Below are 26,084 nucleotides of genomic sequence, written 5' to 3' on the forward strand. Positions count from 1 at the left end.
CAAGGTGGAACTCCACCCTGCACATGGTGGAGCGGCTGTGCGAGGAGAGGCAGGCCATAATGCATTTGTGGGAGGATACACGGCCAGGCACTTTGAGAGCAGACATGGAGTTGACAGGTGTGCAGTGGTCGAAGCTGAAAGACCTCTGTAAAGTCCTTCAGTGTTTTGAGGAATGCACACGGCTGGTAAGCGCAGACGACGCCATCCTAAGCATGAGCATCCCACTTATGCGTCTGCTCATGCAAACTTTGACGCACCTTAAGGAGCAGGCGTCTGCAGCCAATGTTGATGAGGAGGAAGAGGAGGAGGGAATCCTTGATGACATTCAGCCATTGTCTGCTCAGGGACCTCTCCTGGACGAGGTGGAGGAAGAAGAGGAGGAGGATGATGGGGATGATTACTTAGGGGAGGAGGATGCATCTGGTGGGGCAAGTGAAAATGTTGGCGTGGCAAGGTCTGGTACAGGGTTTGTGCGTGACTGGAGGGATGTGGATTTGCCAGAAAGTGCTCCTCCAACCAGCACTCGCAGTGCATCATTGACACCAGGAACATTGGCCCACATGTCAGATTATGCCTTGCGGATCCTAAAAAGGGACCCCCGCATTGCCAAAATTTTGAACGATGACGACGGGTCGAAAAAATTCAAAAGTCGCCGACTTTTGGCAAAGTCGGGTTTCATGAAACGAAACCCGACCCTAGCATGAGGTCGGCCACGAGGTCGGCGACTTACGCGCCAAAGTCGCGTTTCAAAAGTTTGTTTTGCGCTCTTTTTCAGCCAATCAGGATCCACGGACACTGTGGGCAACGTGATGACATAGGCACGGGTCACCACCATCTTTCAGAAGGGCATGCAAGTGATTGGCTTGCTTTGGTGCGTGTCACAGGGGGTATAAAAGGACGTGCACGCGGACCGCCATCTTACTTCTGCCGATCTTAGTATAGGGAGAGGTTGCTGCTGATTCTGTAGGGAGAGCGTTAGGCAGGGAAGAAGACAAAAAAACTGCTTCTGCTGCTAGCGATTTGGCCTGCACAACACACAAGTCACTGTGTGTGCAGTGCAAGGGGAGGCTATATTGTGGTGTATCAGTGGTGTTGGTTGTTGGGCTGCCTTTTAAGGCTTCCTGACACGCTGGCATTGCTGTTTACCCACTGCTCCGCAAACTGCTTTTTTAAAAGCAATCCAATCTCCCTTATCCTCTCGTCACTTTGGTCACAGGCAGCTGTGCCATCGAGCGTGTCACATAGCGCTCAGATATCAGTGGGCCTCACACCATCCACAAGTGTCCAGTGTCCAAAAGTGTACGCAGAGATTCAAAATCTCCATTATCCTCTCGTCACTTTGGTCACAGGCAGCTGTGCCATCGAGCGTGTCACATAGCGCTCAGATATCAGTGGGCCTCACACCATCCACAAGTGTCCAGTGTCCAAAAGTGTACGCAGAGATTCAAAATCTCCATTATCCTCTCGTCACTTTGGTCACAGGCAGCTGTGCCATCGAGCGTGTCACATAGCGCTCAGATATCAGTGGGCCTCACACCATCCACAAGTGTCCAGTGTCCAAAAGTGTACGCAGAGATTCAAAATCTCCATTATCCTCTCGTCACTTTGGTCACAGGCAGCTGTGCCATCGAGCGTGTCACATAGCGCTCAGATATCAGTGGGCCTCACACCATCCACAAGTGTCCAGTGTCCAAAAGTGTACGCAGAGATTCAAAATCTCCATTATCCTCTCGTCACTTTGGTCACAGGCAGCTGTGCCATCGAGCGTGTCACATAGCGCTCAGATATCAGTGGGCCTCACACCATCCACAAGTGTCCAGTGTCCAAAAGTGTACGCAGAGATTCAAAATCTCCATTATCCTCTCGTCACTTTGGTCACAGGCAGCTGTGCCATCGAGCGTGTCACATAGTGCTCAGATATCAGTGGGCCTCACACCATCCACAAGTGTCCAGTGTCCAAAAGTGTACGCAGAGATTCAAAATCTCCATTATCCTCTCGTCACTTTGGTCACAGGCAGCTGTGCCATCGAGCGTGTCACATAGCGCTCAGATATCAGTGGGCCTCACACAATCCACAAGTGTCCAGTGTCCAAAAGTGTACGCAGAGATTCAAAATCTCCATTATCCTCTCGTCACTTTGGTCACAGGCAGCTGTGCCATCGAGCGTGTTACATAGCGCTCAGATATCAGTGGGCCTCACACAATCCACAAGTGTCCAGTGTCCAAAAGTGTACGCAGAGATTCAAAATCTCCATTATCCTCTCGTCACTTTGGTCACAGGCAGCTGTGCCATCGAGCGTGTCACATAGCGCTCAGATATCAGTGGGCCTCACACCATCCACAAGTGTCCAGTGTCCAAAAGTGTACGCAGAGATTCAAAATCTCCATTATCCTCTCGTCACTTTGGTCACAGGCAGCTGTGCCATCGAGCGTGTCACATAGCGCTCAGATATCAGTGGGCCTCACACCATCCACAAGTGTCCAGTGTCCAAAAGTGTACGCAGAGATTCAAAATCTCCATTATCCTCTCGTCACTTTGGTCACAGGCAGCTGTGCCATCGAGCGTGTCACATAGCGCTCAGATATCATTGGGCCTCACACAATCCACAAGTGTCCAGTGTCCAAAAGTGTACGCAGAGATTCAAAATCTCCATTATCCTCTCGTCACTTTGGTCACAGGCAGCTGTGCCATCGAGCGTGTCACATAGCGCTCAGATATCAGTGGGCCTCACACCATCCACAAGTGTCCAGTGTCCAAAAGTGTACGCAGAGATTCAAAATCTCCATTATCCTCTCGTCACTTTGGTCACAGGCAGCTGTGCCATCGAGCGTGTCACATAGTGCTCAGATATCAGTGGGCCTCACACCATCCACAAGTGTCCAGTGTCCAAAAGTGTACGCAGAGATTCAAAATCTCCATTATCCTCTCGTCACTTTGGTCACAGGCAGCTGTGCCATCGAGCGTGTCACATAGCGCTCAGATATCAGTGGGCCTCACACAATCCACAAGTGTCCAGTGTCCAAAAGTGTACGCAGAGATTTAAAATCTCCATTATCCTCTCGTCACTTTGGTCACAGGCAGCTGTGCCATCGAGCGTGTTACATAGCGCTCAGATATCAGTGGGCCTCACACAATCCACAAGTGTCCAGTGTCCAAAAGTGTACGCAGAGATTCAAAATCTCCATTATCCTCTCGTCACTTTGGTCACAGGCAGCTGTGCCATCGAGCGTGTCACATAGCGCTCAGATATCAGTGGGCCTCACACCATCCACAAGTGTCCAGTGTCCAAAAGTGTACGCAGAGATTCAAAATCTCCATTATCCTCTCGTCACTTTGGTCACAGGCAGCTGTGCCATCGAGCGTGTCACATAGCGCTCAGATATCAGTGGGCCTCACACCATCCACAAGTGTCCAGTGTCCAAAAGTGTACGCAGAGATTCAAAATCTCCATTATCCTCTCGTCACTTTGGTCACAGGCAGCTGTGCCATCGAGCGTGTCACATAGCGCTCAGATATCAGTGGGCCTCACACCATCCACAAGTGTCCAGTGTCCAAAAGTGTACGCAGAGATTCAAAATCTCCATTATCCTCTCGTCACTTTGGTCACAGGCAGCTGTGCCATCGAGCGTGTCACATAGCGCTCAGATATCAGTGGGCCTCACACAATCCACAAGTGTCCAGTGTCCAAAAGTGTACGCAGAGATTCAAAATCTCCATTATCCTCTCGTCACTTTGGTCACAGGCAGCTGTGCCATCGAGCGTGTCACATAGCGCTCAGATACCAGTGGGCCTCACACAATCCACAAGTGTCCAGTGTCCAAAAGTGTACACAGAGATTCAAAATCTCCATTATCCTCTCGTCACTTTGGTCACAGGCAGCTGTGCCATCAAGCGTGTCACATAGCGCTCAGATATCAGTGTGCCTCACACCATCCACAAGTGTCCAGTGTCCAAAAGTGTACACAGAGATTCAAAATCTCCATTATCCTCTCGTCACTTTGGTCATAGGCAGCTGTGCCATCGAGCGTGTCACATAGCGCTCAGATATCAGTGGGCCTCACACAATCCACAAGTGTCCAGTGTCCAAAAGTGTACGCAGAGATTCAAAATCTCCATTATCCTCTCGTCACTTTGGTCACAGGCAGCTGTGCCATCGAGCGTGTCACATAGCGCTCAGATATCAGTGGGCCTCACACCATCCACAAGTGTCCAGTGTCCAAAAGTGTACGCAGAGATTCAAAATCTCCATTATCCTCTCGTCACTTTGGTCACAGGCAGCTGTGCCATCGAGCGTGTCACATAGCGCTCAGATATCAGTGGGCCTCACACCATCCACAAGTGTCCAGTGTCCAAAAGTGTACGCAGAGATTCAAAATCTCCATTATCCTCTCGTCACTTTGGTCACAGGCAGCTGTGCCATCGAGCGTGTCACATAGCGCCCAGATATCAGTGGGCCTCACACCATCCACAAGTGTCCAGTGTCCAAAAGTGTACGCAGAGATTCAAAATCTCCATTATCCTCTCGTCACTTTGGTCACAGGCAGCTGTGCCATCGAGCGTGTCACATAGCGCTCAGATATCAGTGGGCCTCACACAATCCACAAGTGTCCAGTGTCCAAAAGTGTACGCAGAGATTCAAAATCTCCATTATCCTCTCGTCACTTTGGTCACAGGCAGCTGTGCCATCGAGCGTGTCACATAGCGCTCAGATATCAGTGGGCCTCACACAATCCACAAGTGTCCAGTGTCCAAAAGTGTACGCAGAGATTCAAAATCTCCATTATCCTCTCGTCACTTTGGTCACAGGCAGCTGTGCCATCGAGCGTGTCACATAGCGCTCAGATATCAGTGGGCCTCACACAATCCACAAGTGTCCAGTGTCCAAAAGTGTACGCAGAGATTCAAAATCTCCATTATCCTCTCGTCACTTTGGTCACAGGCAGCTGTGCCATCGAGCGTGTCACAAAGCGCTCAGATATCAGTGGGCCTCACACAATCCACAAGTGTCCACTGTCCACAAGTGTGTGCAGAAATTCTAAAACTCCCCTGTCCTATAGACACCTTGTACCTTATTTTACATTACTATATAGTTTGTTGGATTTTGTCTACATTTCTACCAAAAATGAGGAAGGCTGGTGGAAGAGGCCGTGGAATTGGGCGGGGGTTGGCAGCTGGTAATGATGGTGTTGGTGGTGGATCTGATGGTAGTGGCAAGAGCAAAATAGGACCGAATGCAGGAGGTGCTGACCCTGCGTCATCGTCTGGCTACATAAGGCCTCGAACGCTTAGTTTTCTAGGAGTTGGCAAACCGCTTTTAAAGCCAGAGCATCAGGAAAAAGTTTTGTCTTACATTGCTGACTCAGCCTCCTGCTCTATCGCCTCCTCTTCTTCAGTTGTAAAAAGTAAAAGCACTGAGTCGTCATTGGAGGCTCATGTTCATGAACCACACCTTTCCTTGTGTCCTTCACCCCAACCAAGATTGAAGGATGACGCAGGCCATACTACTGATTACTCCATGGAGCTGTTTTCACATACCATGCCTGGATTATCAAGTGAAATGGTGAATTACCCAGGCCAAGATGAATCTGACATGGAGTGCACTGATGCACAGCCGCTGATGGATGATTCTGCTGGTACATTCACTCAGAGCACTACATTGTCCTCGCAGTGTACAGAGCCAGATTCTGACCCTGATGAGACTCAGGTGCCCCTTCCCGCACACTATACCACCATACACGGTGACACAGAGGAAGGTGCACATGACATAGAAGAGGAGGTGATGGATGACCCAGTTGTTGACCCAGATTGGCATCCATTGGGGGAAGAGGGTGCTGCTTCCAATAGCTCAGATGAGGAGCATCCACAGCAGACATCGACATCGCAACAGCTGTTATCTGGCAGGCCCGGAGCACTCCAAAGACAGGTTCCAAACATCAAAAGAGTTGCTGGACAGCTTGTCCAGAGGGTCAAAAGATCACAGCGTGCTAGGCCGCAAAATGTCTGCCAAAGTAGGAAGAGTGCAGTGTGGCAGTTTTTTGAACAAAATCCTCATGATCAGGCCAAGGTTATCTGTAAGAAGTGCGCAAAGACCTTTAGCCGAGGGAAAAATCTGAAAAATTTGAATACCAGTTGCATACTTAGACATTTAACGAGCATGCACTTGCAAGCGTGGACACAACACCAAACCTCAAGTGCCACATGTGCAACTGATCACAACGAAGGTAGTCAGCAACGCTACATTGTTTCCCCCACTGTAAGCCCACCGGTTAGCACAGCAGCAAATGTTGAGGTGTCGTTGCAAGGCCACAGCAGTCAGGGAATCCCACTGTTATATCAACGAAAGACTGATTCTAGGCCATCAGAAAGAACACCAACTCCATCACCATCATCAACCCTCTCTCAGTCCGCCCTGTCCACCGCTACTTCCACCATATGCAGCTCTCAAGTCCAGCTCACCCTCCCAGACACTATGAGTAGGTCAAGAAAGTACTCAGTCTCTCATCCGCGTACACTGGGTTTGAACGCCCACATTGCCAAACTAATCTCGTTTGAGATGATGCCCTTTCGGTTGGTGGAAAGCACAGCTTCCGCGAACTCATGGCCTATGCAGTACCACGCTATGACCTACCCAGTCGCCACTTCTTCTCTCGCAAAGCCATCCCAGCCCTCCACCATCATGTGAAAGACCGCATTGTCCATGCACTCAAGCAGTCAGTGAGCGGAAAGGTGCACCTCACAACTGATGCATGGTCCAGTCGGCATGGCCAGGGCCGTTACGTGTCCATCACTGCGCACTGGGTTAATGTGGTGGATGCAGGGTCCACAGGGGACATCGGTGGTGGGACAGTGCTACCTAGCCCATGGTATAGGAAACAGTTGGCTGTAGGCGTTCGACCCTCCTCCTCCTCCTCCTCCTCCAGAAGCGAAAGCTCGTCCACAGAGCGCAGTCGTACGAGCACTCCATCTGCAGCTGCCACTGTTGCACACGAGGTGTCCCCCTATCGAGCAGCTAGTGGAAAGCGTCAGCAGGCTGTGTTGCAGATGATGTGTTTGGGCGACAGACACACCGCCGAGGTGCTGGCCGAGTACTTGAAGCGACAAACTGAGTCATGGCTGGGCAGTGTACATCTTGAGGCAGGCAAGGTAGTTAGTTATAACGGCCGTAATTTTGTGGCAGCCATAGCCCTTTCAAAACTCAGCCACATACCTTGCTTGGCTCACACCTTGAACCTGGTGGTGCAGTGCTTCCTCAAAAATTATCCGGAGTTAACAGCCCTGCTCCAGAAGGTGCGAAGACTGTGCGCGCACATCCGCCGGTCGCCTGTACACTCCGTTCGTATGCAGAAGCTGCAGCGATTGCTCCACCTTCCCAACCACCGCCTCATTATCGACATTGCAACAAGGTGGAACTCCACCCTGCACATGGTGGAGCGGCTGTGCGAGGAGAGGCAGGCCATAATGCATTTGTGGGAGGATACACGGCCAGGCACTTTGAGAGCAGACATGGAGTTGACAGGCGTGCAGTGGTCGAAGCTGAAAGACCTTTGTAAAGTCCTTCAGTGTTTTGAGGAATGCACACGGCTGGTAAGCGCAGACGACGCCATCCTAAGCATGAGCATCCCACTTATGCGTCTGCTCATGCAAACTTTGACGCACCTTAAGGAGCAGGCGTCTGCAGCCAATGTTGATGAGGAGGAAGAGGAGGAGGGAATCCTTGATGACATTCAGCCATTGTCTGCTCAGGGACCTCTCCTGGACGAGGTGGAGAAAGAAGAGGAGGAGGAGGATGATGGGGATGATTACTTAGGGGAGGAGGATGCATCTCGTGGGGCAAGTGAAAATGTTGGCGTGGCAAGGTCTGGTACAGGGTTTGTGCGTGACTGGAGGGATGTGGATTTGCCAGAAAGTGCTCCTCCACCCAGCACTCGCAGTGCATCATTGACACCGGGAACATTGGCCCACATGTCAGATTATGCCTTGCGGATCCTAAAAAGGGACCCCCGCATTGCCAAAATGATGAACGATGATGACTACTGGTTGGCCAGCATCCTGGATCCACGCTATAAAGGCAAATTACAAAACATCATGCCACAGGAGAACCTTGACCTAATATTGGCTAATAAACAAGCAACTCTGGTAAATCGGTTGCTTGAGGCATTCCCAGCACACAGCAGCGGTGATGGTTCTCACAAGAGCCGTACGGGCCGGGGGCAGCTTGGCAGAGGTGTTCGTGGTGCACACAGCAGAAGTGGCGTTGGAGACAGGGGTTTCATGACAATGTTCTGGACTGATTTTTCAAATACCGCTCACACAACTGGTAATACTGCATCGATGGAAAGTGACAGGAGACAGCAGTTGTCAACTATGGTTACAAACTACTTTTCCTCCCATATCGATGTTCTCCCACACAGGTCATTCCCCTTTGACTATTGGGCCGCTAAACTGGACACCTGGCCTGAATTGGCCCAATATGCCTTACAGGAGCTCGCTTGCCCAGCTGCAAGTGTGCTATCGGAAAGAGTCTTCAGTGCAGCTGGATCAATCCTGACAGAAAAAAGGACCCGTCTGTCAACCCAAAATGTGGATGATCTAACCTTCATTAAAATGAACCATGCATGGGTTTCCAAGGATTTTGTCCCACCTTCCCCTGATGACACATAGGGTGACAGAAAAATGGCTTGCTTTGGTCCACCTCTTCCTGGTACTTCACCTATTTCGCCTTTTGCATCAGCTGAATGTCCAACATCAACATATGCCACTTTCTAAAACTCCATAACTGTGCTGCCTCCCCCCCATGGCCGGGGTCACCACCTACCGCACGACACCGTGCGAGTGCCGTTGCCCTGGACAGGTGGGTAGGCCGACTCTTGGGCGCGGGCACTGGCACAGGGTCCCTCATAGTGCAATCAAGTGTCTCTGACGGTGGTGGTGCACACCCGGCGTCAGACACACCGCTGTACTATGAGGGGCCCAGTGCCAGTACCGACGCCCACGAGTGGGCCCCCCTTGCTTGGGCAGGGCCCCAGCATTTGCAATCTTTACCTCTCCCTGCTCCTCAGCTGTGTAATCTGGGCCGTCAAATCCATACTGTGCCTGACACCGTCTGAGCCTGCCTCCTGAGACATATATTTTGAATGTGTACGCTATCCATACATGTTATCCAGGGATACGGTACCCTTTCTAACCTTTGTGCAATGACGTGCAATCCATACTGGGCCTAACACCGTCTGAGCCTGCCTCATGCTGTATAGACATATATTTTGAATGTGTACGCTATCCATACATGTTTTCCGGGGATACGGTACCCCTTCTAACCTTTGTGCAATGACGTGCAATCCATACTGGGCCTAACACCGTCTGAGCCTGCCTCATGCTGTATAGACATATATTGTGAATGTGTACGCTATCCATACATGTTATCCGGGGATACGGTACCCTTTCTAACCTTTGTGCAATGACGTGCAATCCATACTGGGCCTAACACCGTCTGAGCCTGCCTCATGCTGTATAGACATATATTTTGAATGTGTACGCTATCCATACATGTTATCCGGGGATACGGTACCCCTTCTAACCTTTGTGCAATGACGTGCAATCCATACTGGGCCTAACACCGTCTGAGCCTGCCTCATGCTGTATAGACATATATTTTGAATGTGTACGCTATCCATACATGTTATCCGGGGATACGGTACCCCTTCTAACCTTTGTGCAATGACGTGCAATCCATACTGGGCCTAACACCGTCTGAGCCTGCCTCATGCTGTATAGACATATATTTTGAATGTGTACGCTATCCATACATGTTATCCGGGGATACGGTACCCTTTCTAACCTTTGTGCAATGACGTGCAATCCATACTGGGCCTAACACCGTCTGAGCCTGCCTCATGCTGTATAGACATATATTTTGAATGTGTACGCTATCCATACATGTTATCCGGGGATACGGTACCCTTTCTAACCTTTGTGCAATGACGTGCAATACTGGGCCTAACACCGTCTGAGCCTGCCTCATGCTGTATAGACATATATTTTGAATGTGTACGCTATCCATACATGTTATCCGGGGATACGGTACCCCTTCTAACCTTTGTGCAATGACGTGCAATCCATACTGGGCCTAACACCGTCTGAGCCTGCCTCATGCTGTATAGACATATATTTTGAATGTGTACGCTATCCATACATGTTATCCGGGGATACGGTACCCTTTCTAACCTTTGTGCAATGACGTGCAATCCATACTGGGCCTAACACCGTCTGAGCCTGCCTCATGCTGTATAGACATATATTTTGAATGTGTACGCTATCCATACATGTTATCCGGGGATACGGTACCCTTTCTAACCTTTGTGCAATGACGTGCAATACTGGGCCTAACACCGTCTGAGCCTGCCTCATGCTGTATAGACATATATTTTGAATGTGTACGCTATCCATACATGTTATCCGGGGATACGGTACCCCTTCTAACCTTTGTGCAATGACGTGCAATCCATACTGGGCCTAACACCGTCTGAGCCTGCCTCATGCTGTATAGACATATATTTTGAATGTGTACGCTATCCATACATGTTATCCGGGGATACGGTACCCTTTCTAACCTTTGTGCAATGACGTGCAATCCATACTGGGCCTAACACCGTCTGAGCCTGCCTCATGCTGTATAGACATATATTTTGAATGTGTACGCTATCCATACATGTTATCCGGGGATACGGTACCCCTTCTAACCTTTGTGCAATGACGTGCAATCAATACTGGGCCTAACACCGTCTGAGCCTGCCTCATGCTGTATAGACATATATTTTGAATGTGTACGCTATCCATACATGTTATCCAGGGATACGGTACCCTTTCTAACCTTTGTGCAATGACGTGCAATCCATACTGGGCCTAACACCGTCTGAGCCTGCCTCATGCTGTATAGACATATATTTTGAATGTGTACGCTATCCATACATGTTATCCGGGGATACGGTACCCTTTCTAACCTTTGTGCAATGACGTGCAATCCATACTGGGCCTAACACCGTCTGAGCCTGCCTCATGCTGTATAGACATATATTTTGAATGTGTACGCTATCCATACATGTTATCCGGGGATACGGTACCCTTTCTAACCTTTGTGCAATGACGTGCAATCCATACTGGGCCTAACACCGTCTGAGCCTGCCTCATGCTGTATAGACATATATTTTGAATGTGTACGCTATCCATACATGTTATCCAGGGATACGGTACCCTTTCTAACCTTTGTGCAATCACGTGCAATCCATACTGGGCCTAACACCGTCTGAGCCTGCCTCCTGAGACATATATTTTGAATGTGTACGCTATCCATACATGTTATCCGGGGATAGGGTACCCTTTCTAACCTTTGTGCAATCACGTGTAATCCATACTGGGCGTGAGAACGGCTGGCGAGCTGTTAAGCAAGCTACAGCACCTGTGGTTTGCACACGTAAGTTTTTCATTTTTTCAGGAATGACGGTTAGGCCTAATTCCGGAACTGCAGTTGACCTGCACTTACTGGGAAATCATTGTTCGCGGGTAATAATTGTAATCAGTGATCCCCATCACTAACGTTGTTCAGCGGGTTATCTGCACCTGTAAGCGACAAACGCTGGCCTTTTCAGTGTAGCGCACATGCAGCCACGGACATGTAAGGGCATGACACACCAGTTATTGGCCAATCTCATGTTCCAGAGCCTCACGTGTCCCTCTAGTAAGCCGGACTCGGACAGCGGGGCATGACGGAGTCTCGTTCGTTAACGGAATTAAGCTTGCAATGTGTGCATCTGTTCTGTAGCTGGCATGGTTGAGGTTTCCCAGGTGGAGTCGAATTTAACCGTAGGCTCCACTCCTGGTGGTGCCCTTCTGGACATTCCTTTAAGGTTCAGCTTTGCAACCATACTGCCCTCGTAAAACAAACACTTTGCCTTCATGAACGCTGTTTGGAGGGTCATGACTCGTGGGAATAACGCCGCCCAAACAGTTAACCTGCTAGAGAGATCGTTCGTTGCTCCCAAGCATGACATCACACTCCCTAGGAAGAAGGTAATGCCACTGTGGCGACCGTACTCCTGGGGGCGACACAAGTGCACTGATGCCCAGCCACTGCTCGATGAATCTGCTGGTACATTGACCCAGACCACTACATTCCCCTCGCACGCTACACGGCCTGAATCTGACCCTGATGAAACTCAGGTTACCCTTCCCATATACAGTTCCATCTTACACGGTGACAAAGAGGAAGCTGCAGATGAAAGTGCAGGTTCGGCCCATCCGCCATCAGACACACCACCGTACTATCAGAGGCCCTGTGCCAGTGCCGTCGCCAACGAGTGTGCCCCCCCTGCTTGCTCAGGATCACAGCACTTGCAAGGTTGAAATACTGTGCAGTGAGATGGAAGATGGGGACGACGAGGAGTCCAGACTAGTACAGGGATTCCCTAGCGAGGAGACTTATTTCATTGTTTTCAATGTTGGGACATCAATTTTTGGGGAGCACTATACTCTGGAGAATGATAGATGGGGCCCACCATACACTGGAACATTCCAAAGGTGGACATCAGACACTGGAGCAGCATTTACAGGGCCCATTATACACTAGAGCATTAGAAATGGGGCCCATTATGTTTGGAGCATTATTTGGGCCCATAAGACAGTGGAGCTTCATCCATGGGGACCAACATATACTGTAGCATTATGTGGAGCTCATCATATACTGTTTCAAACATTATATGGGACCAATGATTCTGTATGGAGAAATAGATGGGCCTTGTCATGAGATGTAAAAAGTGAAGTATTTTTCATTGTACTATACCGCTATTTCTCTGCCGTATCGGAGCATGATGAGTTGTGGTATGTGTTAAAGGGGCGCTCTTTCGCCCAGGGCACATGAAAACCTGCAGCCAGCCCTCCCCCCCACAACTTTAGCCAAATAACCCCCATTTTTCAGTGCGTAACTTGTATTATGAAGTTAATTAAGGTTGACAAACTTAAGTAAGAAGAATTGATGCTTTTGGCATTCAAATGGGCACTGTAGGTGTGTTTCCTGTCCTCCTCTCACTGCCGACTTTTATTCCCCATTGACCTACATTGGGTTTCGTGTTTCGGGACGACCCCGACTTTTCCCTTTAATCGGACGATCTTGCTCGACCCGACTTTTGGAAAAGTCGGGTTTCACGAAACGAAACTCGACCCTAAAAAACCAAAAGTCGCTCAACTCTAATAGCGGTGTGATATTCACTGGGCCTCACACAGTCCAACAGTGTCCACAAGTGTGTTCAGAAATTCTACATCTCCCCTGTCCTATATACACCTTGTACCTTGTTTTACATTACTATATAGTTTGTGGGATTTTGTGTACATTTTTACCAAAAATGAGGAAGGCTGGTGGAAGAGGCCGTGGAATTGGGCGGGGGTTGCCAGCTGGTAATGATGGTGTTGGTGGTGGATCTGATGGTAGTGGCAAAAGCAAAATAGGACCGAATGCAGGAGGTGTTGAGCCTGCGTCATCGTCTTGCTCCACAAGGCCTCGAAGGCTTAGTTTTCTAGGAGTTGGCAAACCGCTTTTAAAGCCAGAGCTTCAGGAAAAAGTTTTGGCTTACATTGCTGACTCAGACTCCAGCTCTATCGCCTCCTCTTCTGAAGTTGTAAAAAATAAAAGCACTGAGTCGTCATTGGAGGCTCATGTTCATGAACCACACCTTTCCTTGTGTCCTTCACCCCAACCAAGATTGAAGGATGACGCAGGCCATACAACTGATTACTCCATGGAGCTGTTTTCACATACCATGCCTGGGTTATCAAGTGAAATGGTGAAATACCCAGGCCAAGATGAATCTGACATGGAGTGCACTGATGCACAGTCACTGATAGATGATTCTGCTGGTATATTCACTCAGAGCACTACATTGTCCTCGCAGTGTAATGAGCCAGATTCTGACCCTGATGAGACTCAGGTGCCCCTTCCCGCATACTATACTACCATACACGGTGACACAGAGGAAGGTGCACATGACATTGAAGAGGAGGTGATGGATGACCCAGTTGTTGACCCAGATTGGCATCCATTGGGGGAAGAGGGTGCTGCTTCCAATAGCTCAGATGAGGAGGAGCATCCACAGCAGACATCGACATCGCAACAGCTGTTATCTGGCAGGCCCGGAGCACTCCAAAGACAGGTTCCAAAAATCAAAAGAGTTGCTGGACAGCTTGTCCAGACGGTCAAAATAGCACAGCGTGCTAGGCCGCAAAATGTCTTCCAAAGTAGGAAGAGTGCAGTGTGGCACTTTTTTGAACAAGATCCTCATGATCAGGCCAAGGTTATCTGTAAGAAGTGTGCAAAGACCTTTAGCCGAGGGAAAAATCTGAAAAATTTGAATACCAGTTGCATGCTTAGACATTTAACCAGCATTCACTTGCAAGCGTGGACACAACACCAAACCTCAAGTACCACATGTGCAACTGATCACAAAGAAGGTAGTCAGCAACGCTACAATGTTTCCCCCACTGTAAGCCCACCGGTTAGCACAGCAGCAAATGTTGAGGTGTCGTTGCAAGGCCAAAGCAGTCAGGGAATCCTACTGTTATATCAACGAAAGACTGAATCTAGGCCATCAGAAAGAACACCAACTCCATCACCATCATCAACCCTCTCTCAGTCCGCCCTGTCCACCGCTAGTTCCACCATATGCAGCTCTCAAGTCCAGCTCACCCTCCCAGAGACTATGAGTAGGTCAAGAAAGTACTCAGTCTCTCATCCGCATACACTGGGTTTGAACGCCCACATTGCCAAACTAATCTCGTTAGAGATGATGCCCTATCGGTTGGTGGAAAGCGCAGCTTTCCGCGAACTCATGGCCTATGAAGTACCACGCTATGACCTACCCAGTAGCCACTTCTTCTCTCGCAAAGCCATCCCAGCGCTCCACCATTAGGTGAAAGACCGCATTGTCCATGCACTCAAGCAGTCAGTGAGTGGAAAGGTGCACCACACAACAGATGCATGGTCCAGTCAGCATGGCCAGGGCCGTTACGTGTCCATCACTGCGCACAGGGTTAATGTGGTGGATGCAGGGTTCACAGGGGACAGCGGTGGTGGGACAGTGCTGCCTAGCCCACGGTATAGGAAACAGTTGACTGTAGGCATTCGACCCCCCTCCTCCTCCAGAAGCGAAAGCTCGTCCACAGAGCGCAGTGGTACGAGCACTCCATCTGCAGCTGCCACTGTTGCACACGAGGTGTCCCCCTATCGAGCAGCTAGTGGAAAGCGTCAGCAGGCTGTGTTGCAGATGATGTGTTTGGGCGACAGACACACCGCGGAGGTGCTGGCCAAGTACTTTCAGCGACAAACTGAGTCATGGCTGGGCAGTATACATCTTGAGGCAGGCAAGGTAGTTAGTGATAACGGCCGTAATTTTGTGGCAGCCATAGCCCTTTCAAAACTCAGCCACATACCTTGCTTGGCTCACACCTTGAACCTGGTGGTGCAGTGCTTCCTCAACAATTAGCCGGAGTTAACAGCCTTGCTCCAGAAGGTGCGAAGACTGTGCGCGCACATCCGCCGGTCGCCTGTACACTCCATTCGTATGCAGAAGCTGCAGCGATTGCTCCACCTTCCCAACCACCGCCTCATTATCGACATTGCAACAAGGTGGAACTCCACCCTGCACATGGTTGAGCGGCTGTGCGAACAGAGGCAGGCCATAATGCATTTGTGGGAGGATACACGGCCAGGAACTTTGAGAGCAGACATGGAGTTGACAGGTGTGCAGTGGTCGAAGCTGAAAGACCTCTGTAAAGTCCTTCAGTGTTTTGACGAATGCACATGGCTGATAAGTGCAGACGACGCCATCCTAAGCATGAGCATCCCACTTATGCGTCTGCTCATGCAAACTTTGATGCACCTTAAGGAGCAGGCGTCTGTAGCCAATGTTGACGAGGAGGAAGAGGAGGAGGGAATCCTTGATGACATTCAGCCATTGTCTGCTCAGGGACCTCTCCTGGACGAGGTGGAGGAAGAAGAGGAGAAGGAGGATGATGATGGGGATGATTACTTAGGGGAGGAGGATGCACCTTGTGGGGAAAGTGAAAATGTTGGCGTGGCAAGGTCTGGTACAGGGTTTGTGGGTGACTGGAGGGATGTGGATTTGCCAGAAAGTGCTCCTCCAGCCAGCACTCGCAGTGCATCATTGACACCGGGAACATTGGCCCACATGTCAGATTATGCCTTGCAGATCCTAAAAAGGGACCCCCGCATTGCCAAAATGATGAACGATGACGACTACTGGTTGGCCAGCATCCTGGATCCACGCTATAAAGGCAAATTACAAAACATCATGCCACAGGAGAACCTTGACCTAATATTGGCTAATAAGCAAACAACTCTGGTAAACCGGTTGGTTGAGGCATTCCCAGCACACAGCAGCGGTGATGGTTCTCACACGAGCCGTACGGGCCGGAGGCAGCTTGGCAGAGGTGTTCCTGGTGCACACAGCAGAAGTGGCATTGGAGACAGGGGTTTCATGACAATGTTGTGGACTGATTTTTCAAGTACCGCTCACACAACTGGTAATACTGCATCGATGGAAAGTGACAGGAGACAGCAGTTGTCAACTATGGTTACAAACTACTTTTCCTCCCTTATCGATGTTCTCCCGCACAGGTCATTCCCCTTTGACTATTGGGCCGCTAAACTGGACACCTGGCCTAAATTGGCACAATATGCCTTACAGGAGCTCGCTTGCCCAGCTGCAAGTGTGCTATCGGAAAGAGTCTTCAGTGCAGCTGGATCAATCCTGACAGAAAAAAGGACCCGTCTGTCAACCCAAAATGTGGATGATCTAACCTTCATTAAAATGAACCATGCATGGGTTTCCAAGGATTTTGTCCCACCTTCCCTTGATGACACATAGGTTGCCAGAAAAATGTCTTGCTTTGGTGCTCCTCCTATTCCGCGAACTTGACCTATTTCGCCTTTTGCAGCAGCTGAATGTCCCACATCAACATATGCCACTTTGTAAACCGCCCTAATTGGGTTGCCCCCCCCCATGGCCAGGGTCACCACCTAGCGCACGAGCGTGCGAGTGCCGTTGCCCTGGACAGGTGGGTAGGCCGATTCTTGGGCGCTCGCACTGGTACAGGGTCTCTCATAGTGCAATCAAGTGTCTCTGACGGTGGTGATGCACACCCGCCGTCAGACACACCGCCGTACTATGAGGTGCCTAGTGCCAGTACCGACGCCCACGAGTGTGCCCTCCTTGCTTGGGCAGGGCCCCAGCATTTGCAATGTTTACCTCTCCCTGCTCCTCCGCTGTGTAGTCTGGGCTGTCAAATCCTTCACTGGGAGTGCCACTACAAATTGATTGAACTGAAAGATGATGGTTAAGATGTAGCTATGCCCTGTCCTGCTGGCCGGCTCTAGCTCCAGATGATCAATTGCTTCCATTTCTTATGGGCGTCGACTCACAATGACATGCAGTGGTGGTTTATCATCAGCTTTCACAGTTTTCCTACTCACAAACGTGTGACATTCCGGCGCACATTTTAAAATGTGCCCTCTCATGCCAATCAAATAGAATCGCCTACGGCCTGTGGCTTCTGTCTTTTGCACTCCAAAGTTACGTGACAGATCATGATAGCCAGTGAGCACCATGTTTACATCGCTCCCTGTGATAAAAATTTGATTGAGATGAGTAACAGGGATGGAATCAACGGAAGTGCGATACAGCAAGACTTTATTCACAAAAAAATGTTTTCACTGTCTCAACACACAAATTAATTGAGGGTCAGCATAGCCTATGAGAATTATGACGGAAGTTTTTCCCGTGAATAGTAATTCCTAGATTTCTGCAATCACTAGCCTTTATGTCAGTAATTGTATGCATCTCATTTCCTATTGCGGAGATCCTGGACTGTATTACTGAGACAGAAATATATATGAAGATTTAAAAATAACACCAAAAGTATATAGTTGTGTACGCCTCAAATGCATTTCCTTTTTTCCACTTTTTAGATTGCTGTGTAATCCATACTGAGAACACGGAGATTTTACATGTTTAAACTATGCTATATATACGTGCTATCCAGTGATAAAGTACCCTTTCTCAACTTTGTACAATCTGGTCAAATCCATACTGGGCCTGAGAACATCTGAGTCTGCCTCCTGATCTATAGACATATATTTTTAATGTGTAAACTAGGCTACATATATACGTGTTATCCGGTGAAACTGTACACTTTATCAACTTTCTACAATGTTGTCGAATCCATACTGGGCCTGAGAACGGCTGCGGAGCTGTTAAGCAAGCTACAGCACCTGTGGTTTGGACACGTAGTTTTTTCAGGAATGACGGTTAGGCCTAACTCCGGAATTGCGGTTGACCTGAACTTACTGGGAAATCATCGTTCGCGAGGAATAATCTGAATCCCAGATCCCCATCACTAACGGAGTTCAGCAGGTTATCTGCACCTGTAAGCGACAAAAGCTAGTCCTTTCAGTGTAGCGTGCATGCAGCCCTGGACATGTACGGGAATGCTAGACCAGTTATTGCTCGATCTCACGTGCCAGAGCCTCGCTTATCCCTCTAGTAAGCTTGACGCGTACTGCAGGGGCATGCCGGAGTCTCGGTTGTTAACGGATTAAAGCTGAGAAATCGCTTGCACAACTACAAACACACATACCACACCACACACAGAATCGACAAAGCTTTCAAAGTGTGCATCTTTTCTTTAGGTGGCATGGTTGTGGTTTCCCGGGTGGAGTCCAATTAAGCCACAGGCTCCACTCCTGGTGGTGCCCTTTTGGACATTCCTTTAAGGTTCAGCTTTGCAATAATACTGCCCCCGGAAAACAAAAACTTTGCCTTCATGGATGCTGTTTGGCGGTTCGTGGGAATAACGCCGCCCGATCAGCAGTCGGCATATGGGTCGCCCTCCCAGGGCTGTGGGGTACTCGGTACTGGGCCGGTGTCAGTGGGATGTGTCACAGCAGCGGTGACCCGGATGGTGGCCCTGGGCGCCCATGTAAATGGCGTGGTATAATGGTAAAGAGTTTATATAGATAGTTTGACGCCACCTGTGGTGTTCGGCAACATAGAGGTTAGGCCGACGCTGCATGCAGATCCTCTGGGACTGATGGTGTTGTGCAGCAAAGATGGTGAAGCTCCCCAAAGGTGGAGCTGGAGTCCCAGGGAAGTGTAGATGTAGTGATGGGGGAAAGGCACAGGTGGTGTAGGTGCTGGTACCCAGATGTAGCGGTGCTGGAATAACTGTAGGACACCAGAGCGTGCAGTTCCAAAGCTTTACTCACAGTCTGCAGGTTACACAGATGCCTGCCTCCGTGCTGTGTCCTCCGGGTCAGGACCTCAGCCAACCTCCGGGACCAAAATGGAAAGCTCCCTTCCAACACTCCGCCAACATGTACTTTCCTGAACGTCTCCTTTCTAGCGCTTGTGGGGGAAGCACTCACAGGACCGTGGTTCACTGAAGCGCCTCCTGTCTAACAGATGTTCCTCAGACTTTACTTGTATGGCAGACAGCTGTAGCCTTTTCCTTCTGGCTCCCACACGTCGATGCTGGGGCCTCCGAGCCTTAGTTGGGTACAGAGCATTTATAGCTGCTACTTCCCCCGGTTTCTGCTGCAGGAACGTCAGTGTCCCTACAAAGTCGGAGACCGGAATCGGGACCATGCGCTCCAGCTAGGAGTTAGCCTTAACTCTGCTCATCCTCCAGCTCCCCTTCTCATGTCCACACACTTCCCCTTCCCTGCACAGAGTGCCCTAACTTACCTCCTCCCGACCACAGAGAGCAGCTCCTCAGCAGTCAGGTTCAGAGGTCTCCCTGCTAGCCTGGAGTGGGAAATGTGTTGTGTATTGGTTTCACTGCTAGAGAGATCCTTCGTTGCTCCCAAGCTTGAGAACACACTCCCTAGGAGGAAGGTAATGCCACAGTGGCGACCGTACTCTTGGGGATGCCACAAGTGCACTGAGGCCCAGCCACTGCTGGTACATTGACCCAGACCACTACATTTCCCTCGCACTCTACACTGCCAGAATCTGACCCAGAGGAAACTCAGGTTCCCCTTCCCACATACTATACCACCTTACACGGTGACAAAGAGGAAGGTGCAGATGAAAGTGCAGGTTCCTTGAGCAGGTGGGGGGGCATACTCATGGGCGATGGCACTGGCACAGGGCACCGCATAGTACGCAAAATTGTCTCTGCCGGTGGGAGGGCCTAAACAGCCAAGTGCAGTGAGATGGAAGATGGGGACGACAAGGAGTTCAGAGTAGTGCAGGGATTCCCTAGCAAGGAGACTTATGTAATTGTTTTCAATGTTGGGACAGCAATTTTTGGGGAGCACTATACTCTGGAGAATGATATATGGGGCCCACCATACACTGGAGCATTCCAAAGGTGGACATCAGACACTGGAGCAGCATTTACAGGGCCCATTATACACTAGAGCAGTAGAAATGGGGCCTATTATATATGGAGCATTATTTGGGCCCATAAGACAGTGGAGCTTCATCCATTGGGACCAACATATACTATAGCATTATGTGGAGCTCATCATATACGGTTTGAAACATTATATGGGATCAATGATTCCATATGGAGAAATATATGGGCCTCATTACTCTGTATAGCGCACTAAGCGCTGGCCATTATACTGTATGGAGTTATATACTGTCCGTTTTTGGAGGTATTGGAGAATTTAAAATGGATGTCAGTCATGAGATGTAAGAAGTGAAGTATTTTTCATTGTACTATACTGCTATTTCTCTGCCGTATCGGAGCATCATGAGTTGTGGTATGTGTTAAAGGGGCGCTCTTTGGCCCTGGGCCCACGAAAACCTGGAGTCAGCCCTACCCCCCCACAACTGAAGCCAAATAACCCCCTTTTTCAGTGCGTAACTAGTATTATGAAGTAAATTAAGGTTGACAAGCTTAAGTAATAAGAATTGATGCTTTTGGCATTCAAATGGGCACTGTAGGTGTGTTTCCTGTCCTCCTCTCACTGCCGACTTTAATTCCCCATTGACTTACATTGGGTTTCGTGTTTCGGACGGACCTCCGACTTTTCCCTATAGTCGGACGATTTTGCTCAACCCGACTTTTGGAAAAGTCGGGTTTCATGAAACGAAACTTGACCCTAAAAAAACAAAAGTCGCTCAACCCTAGTGGCTGTGCATCAGTGCACTCCATGTCAGATTCATCTTGGCCTGGGTAATTCACGATTTGACTTGATAACCCAGGCATGGTATGTGAAACAGCTCCATGGAGTAATCTGTAGTGTGGCCTTCGGCATCCTTCAATTTTGGTAGGGGTGAAGGACACAAGGAAAGGTGTGGTTCATGACCATGAGCCTCCAATGATGACTCAGTGCTTTTATTTTTTAAAACTTCAGAAGAGGAGGCAATAGAGCTGGAGGCTGAGTCAGCAATGTAAGCCAAAACTTGTTCTTGAAGCTCCGGCTTTAGAAGTGGTTTACCTACTCCCAGAAAAGGGAGCCTTCGAGACCTTGTGGAGCCAGACGATGACGCAGCCTCAACACCTCCAGTATTAGGTGCTATTTTGCTTTTGCCACTACCAGCAGATCCACCACCAACACCAACACCATCATTACCAGCTGCCAACCCCCGCCCACTTCCACGGACTCTTCCACCACACTTCCTCATTTTCTGGAAAAATTTACCCAAATTTACACCAACTCTCTGGTACTATAAAACAAGGTACAAGGTGTATATAGTACTGGGGAGAATTGGAATGTCTCTACACTTCAGGACACTGTGGGATTCAGTCAGGCCCTGTTTATTTAACACCGCAATATGACAGGCAGATTCTCTATGCTGTTAGAAGGGTGTATAGAGGACTGTGTAGAATTGGAATGTCTCTACACTTCAGGAGACTGTGGGATTCAGTCAGGCCTTGTTTATTTAACACCGCAATATGATAGGCAGATTCTCTATGCTGTTAGAAGGGTGTATAGAGGACTGTGTAGAATTGGAATGTCTCTACACTTCAGGACACTGTGGGATTCAGTCAGGCCCTGTTTATTTAACACCGCAATATGACAGGCAGATTCCCTATGCTGTTAGAAGGGTGTATAGAGGACTGTGTAGAATTGGAATGTGTTAAGGACGGCGGAACGCACCAAATATAAATAATAGGAGGTGCGTTCGCCGCCCGAGGTCCACCGTGCGGTAGGTGACTAGACCGCTGCTGGACAATGGCAGACGCAACAGAAGAAGTAGTGCGCACGGGTTAACGTCACCCGAACGCTAGGAGCGGCTCTGTTCAGACACAGAGTCGCTGGGCATACATAAACGTAACGCCGCTAGCCCTGTTAACCTCACAGGAGCTGGCATGTGGCGTCGCAGCCGCAAACACCAATAGCTGATGTTAATGCAGCGTAGCGGCAACTATAGCCACAAGCGTCGGCGCCGAGAACCAGGCACCGACGGACGCTAGTGTAGGCGTGGAAAGCACAGTGGCGTGTAGCTTGCCACAATCTGGAGCTGACTAACCCAACACACAGTCACCATTCGTAATATCCAAGGGAAGGGGTTTCATAATAAGTCAGACACCAGTCCATGCATCCATCACCATACACACACAGCATAATATGCTACACTAGCGCATGGCCGAGCCGCCATGCGGGCTTTTTATAGCCATGCGCTTCCGGGGCCTTCCAGTACCCTGGAAAGGACCAATCAGATCTAACGCAGGACCTGAGCATGTGACCCCTGCTCTCCAGTGAGAGGTCACCTTGCGGGCATGCCCAGTAGCACGGCATGAGGACTTAGCCTCTGGAGCAGTTCCCTGCAGAACAGAATGCGCTACCATTGCTGCACCAGAGGTGGCAGCAACATCCAGGCTGTCAGAACAAGTCTGAGTAGCACGCCTGGCTCGCCGTGATTGCTGAGCAGCAGTCGGAGGAGAATGGGAGACCGCTGGATGTCTGGCTCTGGATTCCCGCTGTGCAGTGTCAGGAATCCGACGCCTAACATTACCCCCCCTCCTAAGGCCCCCTCCCCACTGCGCTCAAAAGCCACGATCAGGAGCAGTGCGTGGATATTCTCCACCGGTTCCCAGGTTCGAGCCTCGGGCCCATGACCCTTCCAATCCACTAAATAAAATTTTTTGCCACGGACAAACCTGCGCCCTACGATGGCATTAACCTCAAACTCGTCAGATGATAAGTCTGACGACCCGGCCGATGACTCAGAAAACCGGGCCATGTGAACTGGTTTGAGGAGGGACACATGAAACACGTCCGAAATGGCTAAATGTGGAGGAAGAGCCAGACGGTAGACCACTGAGCTAATTCGCTCAAGGACCTTGAATGGTCCAATATATCGCGGCGCGAACTTAGGGGACTCGACCCGTAGTTTGATGTTTCGGGTGGAGAGCCACACCATGTCGCCAGGGGAGAAGCTTGGAGCGGGTCGCCGATATGTGTCGGCGGACGCCCTCATCCTTTCCTTAGAAGCACGAATAGCATCCTGAGTGCGATCCCAAATGTCCCGGGCCTCCACTGCCCAGTCTGCCACCCTGGAGTCAGTGGAGGACACTGGCATCGGAATAGGAACGCGTGGATGTTGACCGTAGTTTAGGAGGAAGGGCGTCTTACCAGTGGAATCAGCCACCGCATTGTTTAGGGCAAATTCAGCCCAAGGTAGCAAGGATGCCCAGTCATCCTGCCTGGCTGAGACAAAATTCCGCAGGTAGGTAACCAAGGTCTGATTGGCTCTTTCGACCAAGCCGTTCGTCTCGGGATGGTAGGCGGAGGACAGATTTAGCTTGATGCTGAGTAAGCTGCAGAGCTCCCTCCAGAACCGAGACGCAAACTGGGAACCTCGGTCACTCACGATTTTGTCCGGCATGCCATGTAAACGGAACACGTACTTTATGAACAAAGTGGCAAGACCACGGGCGGAAGGCAGCCGTGCAAGTGGCACCAGATGCACCATTTTGGAAAAATGGTCGGTGACCACCCAGATGACCATACTGCCACCAGACTTGGGCAGGCCAATTATGAAATCCATGCCAACCATCTCCCACGGTCTATCCGCCACTGGCAGGGGATATAACAGCCCCGCCGGCCTCTGTCTAGAGGGTCTGTTCCGAGCACACGAAATGCATGCCTGCACGTATTCCTTAACGTCTCGAGCCATATGTGGCCACCAATATGACCTTGCCAGGAGTTCGGTGGTCCGTTTATTGCCAAAATGACCACCTACCCTGGAGGCGTGTGCCCAGGCGAGGACCTCCGGCCGTAGCTGAGGAGGAACCAAGGTCTTGCCCGGTGGCACTGACTCGAGTGAAACTGGAGCCACGGTTGTAAAACTCTCCGAGGGGAGAATAAGCTGAGGCTCAGCCTCTCCCTCTTCCGCCGAAACCACCGAGCATGAAAGAGCATCTGTACGGACGTTCTTCTCTCCGGAGAGATAATGCAGGGTGAAGCGGAAGCGGGAAAAGAAAAGCGACCACCTAGCCTGACGGGAGTTCAGGCGCTGGGCCGTTTGCAAATAGACCAGATTCTTATGGTCCGTGAATACCTGGAAGGGAAACCGAGCCCCCTCCAGGAGATGTCTCCACTCAGAAAAGGCCAACTTCATGGCCAGCAGCTCCCTGTCACCGATGAAGTAATTCTTCTCCGCCGGTGAGAAGGTCTTTGAGAAAAAGAAGCAAGGATGCTTCCGACCTTGAGCATCCTTCTGGAAGAGGACTGCTCCTGCACCGACGGAAGAGGCATCTACCTCCAGAATAAATGGCTTGTTCACATCGGGACGATGCAAGATGGGAGCGCCAGCAAAGTGGGATTTGATAGACAAGAAGGCCTTGGAGACCTGTTCTGACCAAGCATTAGGGTTAGCTACTTTCTTGGTGAGAGCAACCAAAGGAGCCTCCAATGTGGAGAAGTGCGGTATAAACTGGCGGTAATAATTTACGAACCCTAAGAAGCGCTGCACCGCTTTGAGTGAATGGGGTTCTTGCCAGTCCATCACCGCTTGAAGTTTGGCCGGATCCATAGCCAATCCCTGGGCCGAGATGATATAGCCCAGGAACGGCAAGGACTCCTGCTCAAACTGGCACTTCTCCAGCTTGGCGTATAGAGAGTTCACCCGTAAACGGTCGAAGACCCTGCATACGTCTCTCCGGTGAGTGGCCAAATCTGGCGAGAAGATGAGTATATCATCCAGATAGACCACCACCGAAGTAGACAGCATATCGCGGAAGACGTCATTGACGAAGTCTTGGAAGACAGCTGGCGCATTACATAGGCCAAAGGGCATGACCAGATATTCATAGTGGCCATCCCTGGTGTTAAAGGCTGTCTTCCACTCGTCTCCCTCGCGAATGCGGATCAGGTTGTATTCCCCCCGTAGATCTAGTTTTGTAAAGATCCGGGCCCCTCGCAACCTGTCAAATAGTTCAGAGATCAAGGGAAGAGGGTACTTGTTCTTCACTGTTATGGCATTGAGACCTCTGTAATCAAGGCAGGGACGTAACTCTCCGCTCTTTTTCTGAACGAAAAAGAACCCTGCACCAGCCGGCGACACCGACTTCCTGATAAAACCTCTAGCCAGGTTCTCCCGGATGTATTGTGACATAGCTTCTGTCTCAGGGAGTGATAATGGGTACACACAGCCTCTAGGAGGTTCTGTGCCTGGCATGAGATCTATCGGGCAATCATATGGGCGGTGTGGAGGAAGCGTCTCCGCAGATCTTTTGGAGAAGACGTCCGCGTACTGATGGTAGGGTTTAGGAAGTGCGGAGAGATCCGCAGGCACTTCAGTGGAAGCCACCTGAAGACTGCCCTTCAGACACTTTCCCTCACAACTTTTGATCCAGGCCAGTATTTTCCCTGATGCCCACTCAATATGAGGAGAGTGGCAACGGAGCCAGGGAAGACCAAGTAGCACCTGGTCAATACCGTCTGGCAAAATGAGCAGGGATAGGATCTCTCGATGGGACGGAGAGATAGAAAGCCCGAGTGGGACTGTCTGATGGGTCACCTGGGTAGGCAAACGCGCCCCATTAACCACCATGATGGTCAGTG

This window comes from Dendrobates tinctorius, unplaced genomic scaffold (genome assembly GCF_039654945.1).
Source record: "Dendrobates tinctorius isolate UK_male_01 unplaced genomic scaffold, ASM3965494v1 ptg000219l, whole genome shotgun sequence".
Classification (NCBI taxonomy): domain Eukaryota; kingdom Metazoa; phylum Chordata; class Amphibia; order Anura; family Dendrobatidae; genus Dendrobates; species Dendrobates tinctorius.